This window comes from Crocuta crocuta, unplaced genomic scaffold (assembly GCF_008692635.1).
Source record: "Crocuta crocuta isolate KB4526 unplaced genomic scaffold, BGI_CrCroc_1.0 scaffold323, whole genome shotgun sequence".
NCBI lineage: Eukaryota > Metazoa > Chordata > Mammalia > Carnivora > Hyaenidae > Crocuta > Crocuta crocuta.
Genome location: NW_027536465.1, coordinates 1,864,568 through 1,879,737, shown reverse-complemented (window position 1 = coordinate 1,879,737; position 15,170 = coordinate 1,864,568). Strand labels below are relative to the sequence as shown.

The 15,170-nt window shown below is 42.8% G+C and overlaps 1 pseudogene; it reads left to right on the top strand.

Annotated features, from left to right (window-relative positions):
- Positions 1-5,321: 5,321 nt before the first annotated feature.
- Positions 5,322-6,211, top strand: LOC144218843 (olfactory receptor 10V1-like; annotated as a pseudogene).
- The last annotated feature ends 8,959 nt before the right edge of the window (positions 6,212-15,170 follow it).

The following is a 15,170-nucleotide window of genomic DNA, read 5'->3' as shown; positions in this document are numbered from 1 at the left end:
CCTGTTACTTAACTTCAATAATTTGACCTGTATGCTTTATACAGAATTCATGCTTGTTCTGATTGTGCTGAAAAACAAATAATGTCCTAAGCTTGACTTATTAACTTGAAAAGGAAACACTTCTTTGTAATTCAGAGAAGATTTATAAGCCAAATGACCATGAAAATGATTTTTTTCTAAAGGTTATATGATCAAGAGAAATAAAATAAAAAAAGACAAAGGGTAGAAAGGGAAAAGGTTACTAGAAAGAAATTTTAACAAAATTAAATCAATACACAATCAATACACAATAATACACAATACACAATCAATACACAATACACAACCAAACACAATAATACAGCCACAATAATAATAATACTAAAGTCAGCCTAATATAATAAAAGAAAAAGGACTTTATATCTTGAAATCTGGCTTTTAGTCATAGCTCAGGCACTAACCATTACTTAGCCTAGGTAAGCTTCTGCTGACCCACCTGTAAAGGGGAAATAGAATGACCATCTCAACCTCACAACATAGCGTAAGAATAAAAGGCTAATGCAAGAGCACTTAAAAACCATTGCATATTGTGCTATATGCATATTTTACATATGCTTTATTTTTTTTTCTTTAACGTTTATTATTGAGACAGAAACAGAGCATGAGTGGGGGAAGGGCAGAGAGAGAGGGAGACACAGAATCCGAAGCAGGCTCCAGGCTCTGAGCTGCCAGCACAGAGCCCGACGCCAAACTGACTGAGCCACCCAGGCGCCCCACATATACTTTACATTATTTTTAAACGAGTATGTTTTTAAATCCACAAAGATATACTCACCTCTTTTTCTCCCAACGTTCCCCCTTCTTTCATAAAGAAAAATTTCAAGTCTCTTGAAAATAATTGGTAGTGATACCAAACCACTTTATGAGAGAAGAAATAACACCGATTTCAGAAGTTTAAAGAAATAGCCTAGAGGTATGCCTTTAGAATATATGAATATATGAACAGCAATGAAATATGCTGTTAATCCAAGATTTTGCCTTCATCTTACAAAATTTCAAGGGTCTGGCCTCAAAATAATCAAGTGTTTCAGAGATGAAAAGTACAGCATAGCAGAGAGAATATAGTCAATAAGATTGTAATAATGCTGCATGGTGACAGCCAGTGGCTGTACGTACCATGGTGTGCACGGAGTAATGTATGGATTTGTCGAATCAATGTGTTGTATCCCCAAAACTGATATAACACCGTCTGTTAATTACACTTCAATACAAAATAATAAGAATCAGATGTTTGGCTCAATTACTCAGCTCTTTATCTAGATGGGGTTTTTTTTTCTTTATGAAAATGACACCAGTGATCTTACTCCAGAAGAGAGACTATTCTGATTGTTGCTTTTTGGCTTAAGGACACTATCATTGAAAATAACATCCAAGAAAACAACATCCAGAAAAATATTTTTACTTTTTTTTAATGTTTTTGAGAGAGAGAGAGAGAGTGAAGCAGGGGGTACTGAGAAAGAGGGAGACAGAGGGCCCTTGCTGACAGCAGAGATGTGGGGCTCAAATTCACAAACTTGTGAGCTCAAGACCTGAGCCCAAAAGCCAGATGCTTCGCTCACTGAACCACCCAGGGACCCACCCCAAAACCCGCAGCCCAAGAACTATTTTTAAAACAACAGAGTAAGGAGATGACTTCATCCAGGCAAACTACTAATGAAAAGTAAATCTACTGTTTAAAAGCTACCAAACAGTGGCTGATAAAGATTGTTTGTTTTTCTTGCTTTGAATTTCCAAGGGCTATAAAGCATTGTTGGAGATGAAACTTGACTCAGGGATGGTGGAATCCTCCCAGGAACCAGGCTCCGAGGGATGGAGGGATGAATGCCTCATTTCAGCTAAAACTTGGCCAGGTGGGAGACTGCTGTGCCATGACAGAAACCCCCGGAGGTGAGTGTGACTTCTGGAAAGGAGCAGCAGTGACTAGGCGTGTGCCAGGAGCTGGCACTTGTTTGCGGACAGGGATCTAGGGACACCAGGACGTTGATCCCAAAGATCTCTGCAGAAGTTGTAAAGGCTTGAGGACTGAGGGAAATCTTCAGAAATAACACTTGGATTAGAAGATAGCTCCTCCTTCACAGAAGAAGGTAAGTTCTCAGCCAACTCCAGCATCCTGTTAGCTGCCTTTAGGGTGTCGGATTCCCTACCTCTGTTTAAGAGCCAACTGTGAAGATGCAGATTATAGTAAAGGAGCTACACCACCAGAGTTCTTGATAATAACAAAATGATTCTAATTATCCCTTAGAATAATAAATATTCTGTTCTGTCTCTTGTAACATCTGCAAGTCTCGTATATACAGGAAGACTGGCAGCACCAGGAAAATTCTAAGTTTTGACTTTCTTCTCAGATAACCAGTGACTTGTAGACCTACTATTTATCATGGGTCCTTTTTCTCACGATTTAGTCCAAGTGAAGACAGACGAAGGGGGTCAAAACAGTTTTACTGTGCATTGAACAATTTCCAATTTGGTTCAGAGCAGAAAAACATCTGACAACTGATGAGGGAGCATAAGGCAATCTGACAAGCCACAAACACCACCCCACCGCCGCCACCACCAGGTGGGATGTGTGTGATATTCCTCGGGCACTCCTGGCTGCCCAAGAACAAAGGAAAGGGGTAAACAAATGGTTAACTGATAGAGATCATAGTCCCGCAGGGCTAAGTTTCCAAGACCCCTCCATAGTGCAGAACTAAATTTCCTTATAATCCAGAGCCCATTGACAAATACTTGAGGCTGGCAGAGTAAAACTTTTCTCCTGAAACTTCTGTCTTAATGTTAATGCTTTGCTAGAGGGAAAAACCTTAGCTTGACAACAGCCAGGCCTCCACTATCTTGGGAGTCTTCTTTAGCATACGAAAATCTCACTGGAAACTTCCTCTGGACTTTACCTTCCCCAACCCCATAGTATATAACCAGTCTCTCCTCATGGTCCCATGGCCGCTCTTCCTGCCCACAGGTCCTGTCCCCGTGCTTCAATAAAATCACCTTTTTGCACCAAAGACGTCTTCAAGAATTCTTTCGTCATTCTTTAAGGCTATGCCCAAGTTATGTCACTCTCTCCTCCCACTTGCACAGTGCTCTAAAATGTTCCCCTTGTCCAGGGCCTGAAAGAGACGTGGAGCTGATTCTGGCAAATAAAATCAGATAAGGTACTATTGACTGAAACAATGGTATTATAACTGGCCCTCTTAATTTACATTCCCATCCTCATCCATCATAGCTCACAGTTTCATTTTAGCTGCATTAATTTTTCATTTTATAAGGAAAAAAAATAAGTATATGAATGAGGGTCTTTATAAGGTCCTTCAAGTCCTATCCCTTTGGTAAATGTCTAACCTTCTTTCCTGGAGGAAAGAGCCTGACCCAGATCTAAGCAGTAATTTAAAAGCCATGGGAGTCTGGATGACTTTGTAGGTGGTGACTGCTGGGTAGAGGGTGTGTTTCTGGGTGTGGTAGTAGCCACAAAACAGCTGAAACAAGACCCTGGCTGTTTTAAATGCTCTAGTTTCTTTTGGAAAGTCTATTCTAGTCCAATCTACTCCCAACAGTCTGGAGGAAACTCTCCCTTCAGTGCTTAGTCGTGCTTAGTGGTGAGGCCCAGAGCAGGGTAATGCCCAGACCAGAAATGCACGTCAGCCTAATCTTCAGACAGAGATTCAGGGAGATGGAGAGAGAAGATTCTTTTCCTCATATAGGAAAACAGTTTGAGATTTGAGCACTGAATTACTTGAAGTCAAAATAATAAGTACTAATAGGATGGGCAAGTTTTCAGTGGCAGTGTTTTTTTGTTTTTTTTTGAGAGAGAGAGCATGAGTGGCGGGCGGGGGGTGGGGGGGACAGAGAGAGAGAGACAGACAGAATCTGAAGCAGGCTCCAGGCTCTGAGCTGTCATCACAGAGCCTGACACGGGGTCCAAACTCACAGACCGTGAGATCATGACCTAAGCCGATGACAGACGCTCAACCCATTGAGCCACCTAGGCATCCCCAGTGTTTTCTAAACATGAAGGAACTAAGCTGTACCAGGCTTGTAAGAGGAATGCTTTCCTTCCATGAACGCTTAAGTCACACTTTACAAGACTATATGCTCTGCCAAAATGAAAACCTACCCAGGATGTGAAAAACATATTCATTTATCCGTTCAACAAACATTTAGTGGTCACCATATTACGCATTAGAGGGAAAGGAATAAGTTATAGTCCTTATCCAGCAAAAGATTGTACATCTATGATAAATAAGACATTCACAAAACAAATTATCACACAAATGGAATAAAAGTTTTAGAAAGGTGTACAACATATTGTACTTGATACATTTTCTACCATTTGCAAGAACACGGCCATTGTCCAGATGTCATGGGGGAAGAATTTTTATAAACTTTCCAAAGCGAGATGTCCATATCGATCCTGTTTCTAAAACTGCTGTACTTGTCTCTTGGTTAAAAACACAAAGAAAGTGGAGTACCTGCGTGGCTCAGTTGGTTAAGTGCCCGGCTTCACTCAGGTCATGATCTCGCAGTTAATGAGTTTGAGCCCCACGAGCCCTGTGTTGGGCTCTGTGCCCACAGTTCAGAGTCTGAAGCCTGCTTTGGATTCTGTTTCCCTCTCTGCCCCTCTCCTGCTTGCAGTCTGTCTCTCTCTCAAAAATAAATATTTTTTAAAAATTTAGAAAAACGCAGAGAAAGTTTATAAAAGTCTACATTTAAGGGCCAATGCACTAAGGGGCTGAGTTTTTTCTGCAACCACAAAGCAGTGATGGAGTCATCATACATATTGTTGCTGAATTGGCATAAGGTGACCTCTTTTTCTATCTAGGAAGATAACCCTTTAGAGAGCCATGGAGCATCTTTTCTATGGGACAATATGATCCCAATGTATATTGTAGGACTTGGACTCGAGATCATAATGACTTCATATTTGATGGCCAGCATATTATTGCTAGGCCGCATGTATGTTCAGAGGATCAGGGGTTATAAGTTCAGCTGGTTCTTGCAAAATGAAAGTGAAGTCAAAGTCCTGAGTTCATTTGTCACATGGGGCAAATTAACTTGGCTCTTATTCATAGTGATAAGTTTTATAGTTAATCTGAGCCAAGTCTCTTAAAAATATGAGCTGGTAAACACAAACAAGAATAGAGAGTGACCTGCCCTACATAAACCTATCTTCAAGATTATTAAAGCAATAGGTGCTAAACCAGCATCATTACCTTGATCTTGAAGCACAAAGCCCTTTCTTTCCTAACATAATTTTTCTTTTGTCCTAGAAAACCTGATGTGCCACTTTTATGGAGGACAAAAACCAAACCATAGAAATCCAGTTCCACTCTCACCCATTTTCACCCATCCTGGAGACACAAATATTTATTTTTGTGGCTTTCCTGCTAATGTATATTGGCAGTCTCATTGGTAATACCATGGTCGTTCTCACTGTTTGGACAGAATGTTCACTCCACACTCCCACATATTTCTTTCTGGATAATCCGGCAGTTCTGGAGATCTTTTACTCTTCCACTGTTGCCCCTCCCACTTTGGCCAACCTCCTGACCATGGGGAAAAGAGCCATCTCTTTCACTGGCTGTGGCACACAGGTGTTCTTTGTCTTCCTGGGTAGTGCTGTTTCTTCTTGGGGATCATGGCTTATGATCGGTTTGTAGCTATTTGGGATTCCTTGCATTACACCCTCAGCATGAGATCCCAGCTGGCTATGGGAGCTCTGGTCCTTGGTTTCACTCTAGCCTTACAACTTAACAGCTCTAATTTTCCACCTGCCATTTTGTGGCCACGACAGAATCACTCACTTCTATTGTGATGTCTTCCCGATCTTACGGTTGGCCTGTGGAGACACTCAAATACAAAAAGCCATGATCTTCATTGTCAGCGTCATCATCCTTACCATCTCCTTTTCCCTGATCTCCATCTCCTACACCTTCATTGCGGTGCCATTTTGAAGATCTGCTCTGCAGAGGGACGGCACAAGGCCTCCTCCACCTGCCCCTCTCATCTGACCATGCTTCTCCTCCAGTATGGCTGCCATAGCCTTATGCATTTACACCCCAGCTCTCGCTACAAACCAGAAATGGGCTGTGTGGTGTCTGTTGTCTACACCTTTGTTACCCCTGTCTTGAACCCCTTGATCTACAGTATGAGGAACAAGGAGCTGAAAGGCACTAAATAAGGTAGTGAAAAGACATTTACTGAACTAGGAAATGTGGGAGTTTCTGGGCTCATATAAATGGCAGTAAGTAATTCTTCAGAGAACGATAATCTCGGGGACTAGGTGACTAAACATTTGGGGAACTACTTCCTCAGGACCCAGTTCTTATTCCTAGCTCCCAACTATAGTGTAAGCTGGTAAAAGTAAGACATTATCACTTAAAATAAGAGAGGTAGCTTTGTTCTGTTTTGGTTTTTTGTTTTGTTCACTGATCCATCCTCAGTGCCTAAAACAGCTAAAGTAGATACTCAGTACATATTTACTTAATTGATGAATTCCCTCAAGTGATGGCAAAGAATATTCTTAGTTCTTTGTTATTACCCACACAAAGTTATATACCGAAATTTACACATACCAGCATTCCATAAATACTTGTAGAATAACTAACAGAGGTTCCCTCTAAGAACACAAATAATTCTTCAAGTTTCCACTTATAAAGTCTTATTTTTCTCCTTTCTTTTTTCCGAGTGTTGGGAAATTTTTTTAAGTTTATTTATTTTGAGAGAGCTTGAGCGCAAACATGGGTGGGGAAGGGGCAGAAAGAGCGCATCCCAAGCAGGCTCCATACTGTCAGTACAGGCCCCAAGTCACAATCCCTGAGATCATGACTGAGCCAAAAGTAAGAGTCCAGAGGTGTAACTGACTGAGCCACCCAGACACCCCTTGGGTAATGTTAATTTGAGACCCATCGGTGTTGCGAAGTTATAAGAATATAATATACATAAATATCTGGAATGTATAATCACTTTAAAAAGTATAATTGGTGATGCTTCAACATTACAAACAATATCTTCACCTCTTTCAGAATGGGAAATTTCAAGAAGGGGTCAAGTGACTAATGGTGATTTGGCAGAACTGGTATGAGAACTTCTTTTCTCTCTTCTTATCGGTCTATGTTGTTATGGTTCTGCTCTTTTGTTTATTTTATTTATATTTTGAGAGAGAGAGAGCATGAGACAGCGAGCATGAGTGGGGGAGGGGCAGAAAAAGAGACAGAACCCAAAGCAGGCTCCGGGCTCTGAGCTGTCAGCACAGAGCCCAACGAGGGGCTTGAACTCACGAACCATGAGATCGGGACCTGAGCTGAAGTCAAGATGCTTAATCAACTGAGCCACCCAGGCACCCCTATTGTCAATTTGGTGGTTTTACAAGGAATCCTGTTTATATTTATTAATTAATTAAGTTTACCTTTTTATATATTTTATATCTATTTAAATTTTTGTGGGGTTTTCTAAGATGCTTAAAGAATTTTAAGATTTTTTTTTAAGAAAACTTTTTTTTATTTTTTTAAGTGTATTTATTTTGAGAGAGAGAGAGCGCAAAAGTGGAGGACAGGCAGAGAGAGACAGACAGAGAATCCCAAGCAGGCTCCACACTGTCGGCACAGAGCCCAATGTGGGGCTCGAACCCATGAGATTATGACCTAAGCCAAAGTAGGATACTTAACCAGCTGAGCCACTCAGGCCCCTAAGATCTATTTCTAAGTCTTTGTGCTTTATGTCAACTTCTTGCCTATAATATGTGAGGAAAATATCTTGAAAGTTTATTAGTGATTTTATATGTGTATTATGTGTACTGTTTACATATGTCATATATATGTTATTATAGAATTCACTATTTAGATTTTTGCTTTGTGACTTTTCCACTTTTATACTAAACAAATTCTGAAATCTTATTCTGCAATTATACAAATATTCATTCACCCATATTTTGTTCTTGCTGCTTTATGTTTAAAATTTTACACGGAATGTATTCTGTTATAGGCGTGCTAAAAGGCTTTAACTTTTATCTTGAAATAACCAACTGCTTCAGTGTAATTTTCAAATGTTTCCTTTACCCACTGAATTATTATCTTTGTCACATAGTAAACACACAAGTATGTTCTTTTTCTTGGCTGCTGACTCTGCTCCAGAAATTAGTCTGCATATTCCTGTACTGATACCATCTTATTTGTACCGCTGGTATTTTTGATCATTTACATCATAATATTAGAATCTGTTTATCTTTCCAGAAATTTGCTACAATTAAAGGGTTTGGAGTTCACCTTCAAACAGGTTGTGGTGGTTTCAAAAAACACCCACGAGTTCTTTGATATTCTTTCTCTACAAGGCAAAGCCCAATCCTTCTCCCTTTGATGGTGGGCTATACATAGTTAACTTGTCTCTAGCAAGTAGAATGTGGCAGAAGGGATACATAGGACTTCTTAGACTGGGCCATAAAAGCACAAAACATACTGTGGCTACAGCCTCTCCCTCAGATTACTCACACTGGGAGAAGTTGTCATGTTCTGAGAACAACCCAGAAACTCCATGGAGAGGTCCGTGTGGACAGAAACTGAGGCCTCTTGCCAACAGCCACATGGGTGAACCATCCTGGGCACAGACCCTCCAGCCCCAGTCAAGCCTTCGGATGACCGGAGCCCTAGCTGACAGACTGACTGCATTTCCTGAAACGCTCAGCCAGAATCACCCAGCTAAGCTGCTCCTCCTAGATTCCTGACCATCCAAAGCTTTGTAAGATAGTAAGTGATATCAGTTTTAAGCTGCTATGATTGGGGGTAATTTAATGTGCAGTGATATATAATATAGCCCCCTATTATTGAAATAAACCATTGACAAGCTGCATTTTAGGGGGGTTTTACATGCACATGACCTACACTCCACCGTGGAAATCAGGGCGTGTCCTTACCAAAGATTTTATAAGCTTTATAAAGACTTCTTAGGTCTCCTTTAATTCTGTCCCATAGTTACACACCATTATATAGACCCAGGTAGTGGTGGCAACCGCTTCTTAAGGAGAGAAAAATACTTACCCTGTAAGATTTGACTTTTGTTTCATGAGGTTTCTCAGCCTCTCTTATCCAAAAGCCTTGTCTCCTATTCCTTGGCCCCTGTGGTAGATTGTGTTTTCTAAAAATGATCACAATGGGGCCCCTGGGTGGCTTAGTCGGTTAAGGGTCCGACCTGGGCTCAAGTCATGATCTCACTGTTCGTGAGTTTGAGCCCCGAGTCGGGCTCTGTACTGACAGCCAGCTCAGAGCCTGGAGCCTGTTTTGGATTCTGTGTCTCCTTCTCTCTCTGACCCTCCCCTGCTCATGCTGTCTCTCTCTCTCTCTCAGAAATAAAACATTAAAAAAATTTTTTTTAAAGGATCACAATGACATATCCCTTCCCATGTGCTCTTCCCATTGTGATGCCGACACCCTTCCCATCCAGAGGTGGGGTCCATCTTTCCTCCCCTTGAACATAGGTGGGACTGTAACTACAGCAGAAACGAAGCTCTGTCACTTCAGAGATGAGGTCATGATTGGGACTAGCTTTCCAACTGGCACTTGGACACTTGTTCTTGGAACCCACCATGCTGTGAAGAAAATGAGAAGCCACACGGAAAGTCCACATGTAGATGCAGAAAACCCCGCTGAGGTCTCAGCTGACAGCACCAACTGCCGGAGAGTGGAGTGAAACGTCGGGGGCATTCCAGTAACCAGCCACTGAGTCATCCCCACCTTCAGGCAGTAGCACCTGATGCTTCCTGGAGCCACCATAAGCTGTTCCCATCGTGTCCTGCCCAAAGTGCCATTAGTGACCTAAATCAGTGTTGTTGTTCTAACCACTAAATCCAGATGGTCTGTTACACGTATTGAATAACTACAACATGCCAAGTTAACCATCAAAGCCCAAACTGTCATGTGTATTACATAAGTATTCTAGCTCAATAGGAAAAGAAAACCAAAATACCATCATGCAGGCATCTCTTTCATCAAAATTGTCCTGTCTTAACTGTCAGCTCATAGGATGAGAGAAGCAAGTGTGCCTGAGTTCTTTTTATAGTTTATTTATTTGTTTTGAGGGGGGTTGGTGCAGAGAGGAGAGACACTCCCAAGCAGGCTGCTGTCAGCAGCCAAGCCGGGGTGAAGGGCTCAATCGTATGAACCATGAAATCATGACCTTAGCTGAAATCAAGAGTCAGATGCTTAACTGACTTGAGCCACCCACCCAGGTGCCCAAAGATGCCTGAGTTCTTAAACATCATTGTATTTTCCATCAGGCTTGTGTATAATTAATAGAATGTCTCATGGGGCGCCTGGGTGGCTTAGTCGGTTAAGCGTCCGACTTTCGCTTAGGTCATGATCTCGCGGTTCGTGGGTTCGAGCCCTGCATCGGGCTCTGTGCTGACAGCCGGCTCAGAGCCTGGAGCCTGCTTCAGATTCTTTGTCTCCCTCTTTCTCTGACCCTCCCCTGCTCACGCTGCCTCTCTCTCTCTCTCTCAGAAATAAATAAAACATTGTTTAAATTTAAAAAGAAAGGAAACAAAAGCAAGGGGATTTTAAAGGGTACTTGAAGATCTGGGCCTTCAAGGTACAGTGTGTGAAGAAATAGCCTATAAATCAGTAGCTAGAATCATTTTTTTATTTTGCCAATTCATTCATTCATTCATTCATTCATTCTAAGAGAGAGAAATCACAAGCAGAGGAGGAACAAAGAGAAGAAGAGAGAGAGAATCTCAGGCGGGCTCCATACTATCAGCACAGAGCCTGATGCGGGGCTCAAACCCAAGAACTGTGAGACCATGACCTGAGCCTAAACTGAGAGTAAGATGCTTAAACGCCTGAGTCACCCAGGCTCCCTGCGAATCCTTTCCTTTATATTGGTTTATGATTGAAAGAACTCAGAATGTTTGAATAATTTCTATTAAGTGCTGAAGTAAACGATGTAGTAACAATAAAATTGCTGAATGAGAAATACGTCATTTCTGCCTTCCATCACTTATTCTCACTAAGGGCTCAGGAAGGAGGGACTTGTCATCCCTTTCCTGAGCTGTGTAGATAAATGACAAGGGGAATAGTTCCCTGTGCCCCCATCCCTGCCCTGCTGTGCTCAAAGAATCAAAAGAAAATGATGGATGCAATTGTAAGCTCACACATCTCTTAGCATTTCAGTAACAGGAAAATGCAAGAAAACAGGCTTTCTGCTTTCATCTCCCAACGCCATGGTCTAACTCAGAAAACTACCATATTTCCCCACCTCTACATGGCAGCCAGTCACTACTAATACAAGATGGATGGTCCTACAACACAACCTTAGTGTCAAGGCCTGGTGGGCATTCAGCTGCCCTTCCCCGTCCCCCACCGCTGGGATCCACAGCAGGAGGATGGACCTGAATCTTCTCCCATTCTTGATTCTTTTAATGATCTTTCACGGTTTCACCTAGTGAAACCTTCTTTTTTTTCCCCTGTCAGTAGTATACAAAATACTTAGATTTTAATGTTTTCTCATTATACTACCCAAAAATCATTTTAAATACCCCCAATGGTTCACACATACCACATGGGGTAGGCTGTAAAGTGCCCCCGTCTGGCCCTAAGATGTCCATGTCCTAATGCCCAGAACCCGTGAGTTTATGCAGTAAAGGTGATTGTGCAATGTGATGGGCAGATGGGGAGATTATCCGGGATTACCCAGGTGCCCCCACTGTTATCATGGGGTCTTTATAAGAAGGAAGCAGGAGGGTGGGAGAGAAGAATGTAACAACAGAAGTAGAGGGTGTGAGGGAGATTTGAAAGATGCTTGACTGCTAGCTTTGAAAACAGAGGATGGGGCCACAAGCCAAGGAATGCAACCAACCTCTAGAAGCTAAAAACAGTCAAGGAAACAGATTCTCTCCTAAGCCTCCAGAAAGAACACAGAACTGCAACTTTGCGGCCTACATGAGTAATGACCCTCTGAGCAGCCCAGCACTTTCTCCTTCTCCATGACACACTTTGCAAGCACTCTCGTTTAAGGTCTTAAAGCAACAGTTCTCAAAGTAGAACCAGCAGCATCAGCATCACCTGGGAACTTGGCTATAAATGCAATTAATTCTCCGGTCCTACTTCAGACCTAATGGATCAGAAACTTTGGGGAGGAGGCTGAGCAGTAGGCGTTTTTTAGCAAGCCCTCTCCATGACACGGAGAACATGGATTTAGAGTTGCACATGACTTAATGAAAACTGAAGCCCTCTAAAACTAATCTCACAAGAAAGTGAATTTTGTTTTACCACAATTTTTTAAAAAAGAATACACAGAGCCTATGAATACCACAATGGGTCATTTGTAGCTTTCAGAGAAAGGGCAGACAATGCTAAAGAAAACTCTGTGGCTTTGTCTAATTGATGTCCTCTCTCATCTGTCAAAGTCTCTTCTACCTACCTAGCATGCAAGAGACACTTTTCTTTCATCCACTCATAGGATACTCTCCAGAAGCATCACACCTCATTTCTGAAGAATCACTTATGAAAAGAACTTGTATCTTGTCCGTCTTAATAATGGATCTAGGGGCACATTGGTGGCTCAGCTGATAGCTCAGACCCTGGAGTCTTCTTCAGATTCTGTGTCTCCTTCTCTCTCTGCCCCTCCTCCACTCAATTTTTTCTCTCTCTCTCAAAAATAAAAACATTTACAATTTTTTTAATTAAAAAAATAATGGATCTATTACACAACTAAAAAATCCATTATTCTCTTAAAGGAACTCTCATTAACCCCCTCACAAACAGGTGTTGAGAAAAAATGGGTAATTTTGTTGATCATCTTGAGGACACTTTGTCTGGTTTCTTTAATTACTGCTCTTTCTTTCTACTTTCGAGTATATCCGATTCATTAATATTCAGGTTTTCCTATTTTTTTTTATATAAAGTGCTTTAGCTATATCCTGAACATCTTGATAAGCTATATGTTTATCATTAAGTTCTAAATATTTTCTGCTTGCCATTGTATTTTCTTAATTAGTCCATGAATTAGAGGTGTATCTTTTTAAGTTTATTTTGAGAGAGAGAGAGGATCTCAAGCAGGCTCCACACTGTTAGCACGGAGCCCAATGCGGGGCTCGAACTCATGAACTGTTAGATCATGACCTGAACCGAAATCACTGAGCCATCCAGGTGCCCTAAGGTGTATTTTTTTAATATCTAGTTTTTTTAAGTTTATTTATTTTGACAGAGACAGAGAGAGTACAAGAGTGGGAAGAGCAGAGAAAGAGGCACAATCTCAAGCAAACTTGAAGCAGTCAGCGTAGAGCCCATGCAGGGCTTGAACTCACGAAACTGAAACTGACATCACAACCTAAGCCGAAATCAGTCAGATGCTTAACCAACTGAGCCACCCAGGCGCCTCTTAATGTCGGATTTCTAACACAATGGTCAGAAAACATGAGCTGTATCATCAAGGATCAGCAAACTTTTTCTGTAAAGAACCAGTTAGTAAACCTTTCAGGCTTTGCTGGCCAAATGGGTCTCCACTGTAAGTACTCAACTCTGCCTTTGTTGCTCTAAAGCAACCAAAGACAGTATGTAAATAAGTGAAAGTGACTTTTCTAACAACACTTACAAAAGTAGGTAACTGGCCTGATTCAGCCAAGAGCCATCATTTCCAACCCCTGGTCTATACAGTACCAATTCCTTTGGTCACTCTGAAGACTTGCTGTTACCTAGTACTGCCGTGACTTTCAGTGCATGCTTGAAACCAATTATCTTCTTACCCTCCTCCTGTTCCTCTTCTTTAAGGTTCATGCCTGGCCCACAGAAGCATTTGTTTTTGTTAAATTGTCATGGTGACTCAGATACTGGGTCTTTGGAACCAGAGACACCTCAGCTGCCAACTTTGCCACTTGCCATTGGGTGATTTGGGGCAAATTTCTTAACATCTCTAATCCTCAGGTTCTTCACTTATAGAGAAAATAATAGTACCTACCTCATGGGGTTGGCCTAAGTAAGGATTATTTAATGAGCGAATCCATATACGGCACCTAGCAGAGCGCCAGGCCAACTTCAATCATGATCAGTAGCATTAATATCATCATGCCTTTGAACCACTATTGTGTGAGGCAGGTATCATTAAACCCATTTTACAAAGAAATTAAGGCTCAGAGATGTTTAGGTAACTTGCCCCAAATCTGATAGCCAATGACAAAGCACCGATTCCCACTCAGAACTTCCGGTCTCCAAATCCAAAGGCGTCCTGGACTCAAGCTCTGATTAATCCAATCGCACTAACAAGTGAGGAATTAATTGACCGTATGCCATTCCTTAGGCGAGGCTGCATTTTCAGACACGCGGAGACAGGAGTTACGGAATGCACACGGATGAATTCTTCGCGGTTCAAGTTTAGTCCTTACGGAAAATGAGAGAGTTCCGCGAGCTAAACGGGTCAACGGGCTGGCCGACAGGGCCCGGACGGTGCCAGTAGAGGCGGCAAACCACCAGACTCTGGGAACCAGGGTGCCTAGGTATATATAATCCGGATAAACTCCTTTCTGGGCTCGATCCGCGCAGGAGGTGGTGTCCCACAGCGGCGCAGCCGGGCTGGGCGCCTCCTCGGCCCCGTTGACCTTGCTACCCAGGTCCGAGCTGCCCTTTCTGGCTCCCCCGTTCCACTTGCCCCGGGCGCCTGGCGCCTAAAAAATACCACCCCGGTTGAACCTCCCGGAACGTGCCTTCGCTTTTTAAAAATCAGGCGCCGTGATCACCTCGAGACCCATAAATCACAGCCCTGACCTGCCGTGGATGCAGCGGGTGACGGGGCCCTCAAAGTAGCGACGAATTCAGCCCCTTTCGATGACCCGGGCTTTTCGGTCTTTTCCCCCCTCTGCTCCGCGGACAGGGCGTATCCTGAGCACCGCCGCCCCCGCCGCCCCCCGCCCCGAAGATCGTGCTGGTCGCTGGAAAAACAAGCCGGGAACCTTCATCTCTCCCAGCCCGGGGTAAGCCGGGGACTCTTCAAAGCCATATCCTGTGACAATCACAGGGGTTTTCTCCGCCCCGTCGGTGACGGAAAACTCGTGACTCGGACTTGAGCGTGGGGCGGGCGCAGAGCAGCCGGGGGCGGAGCTGCGAGCCCTGCTCGCGAGGAAGCCCCCGACGGGCGGCGCGTGCGCAGTCGCTCTCCAC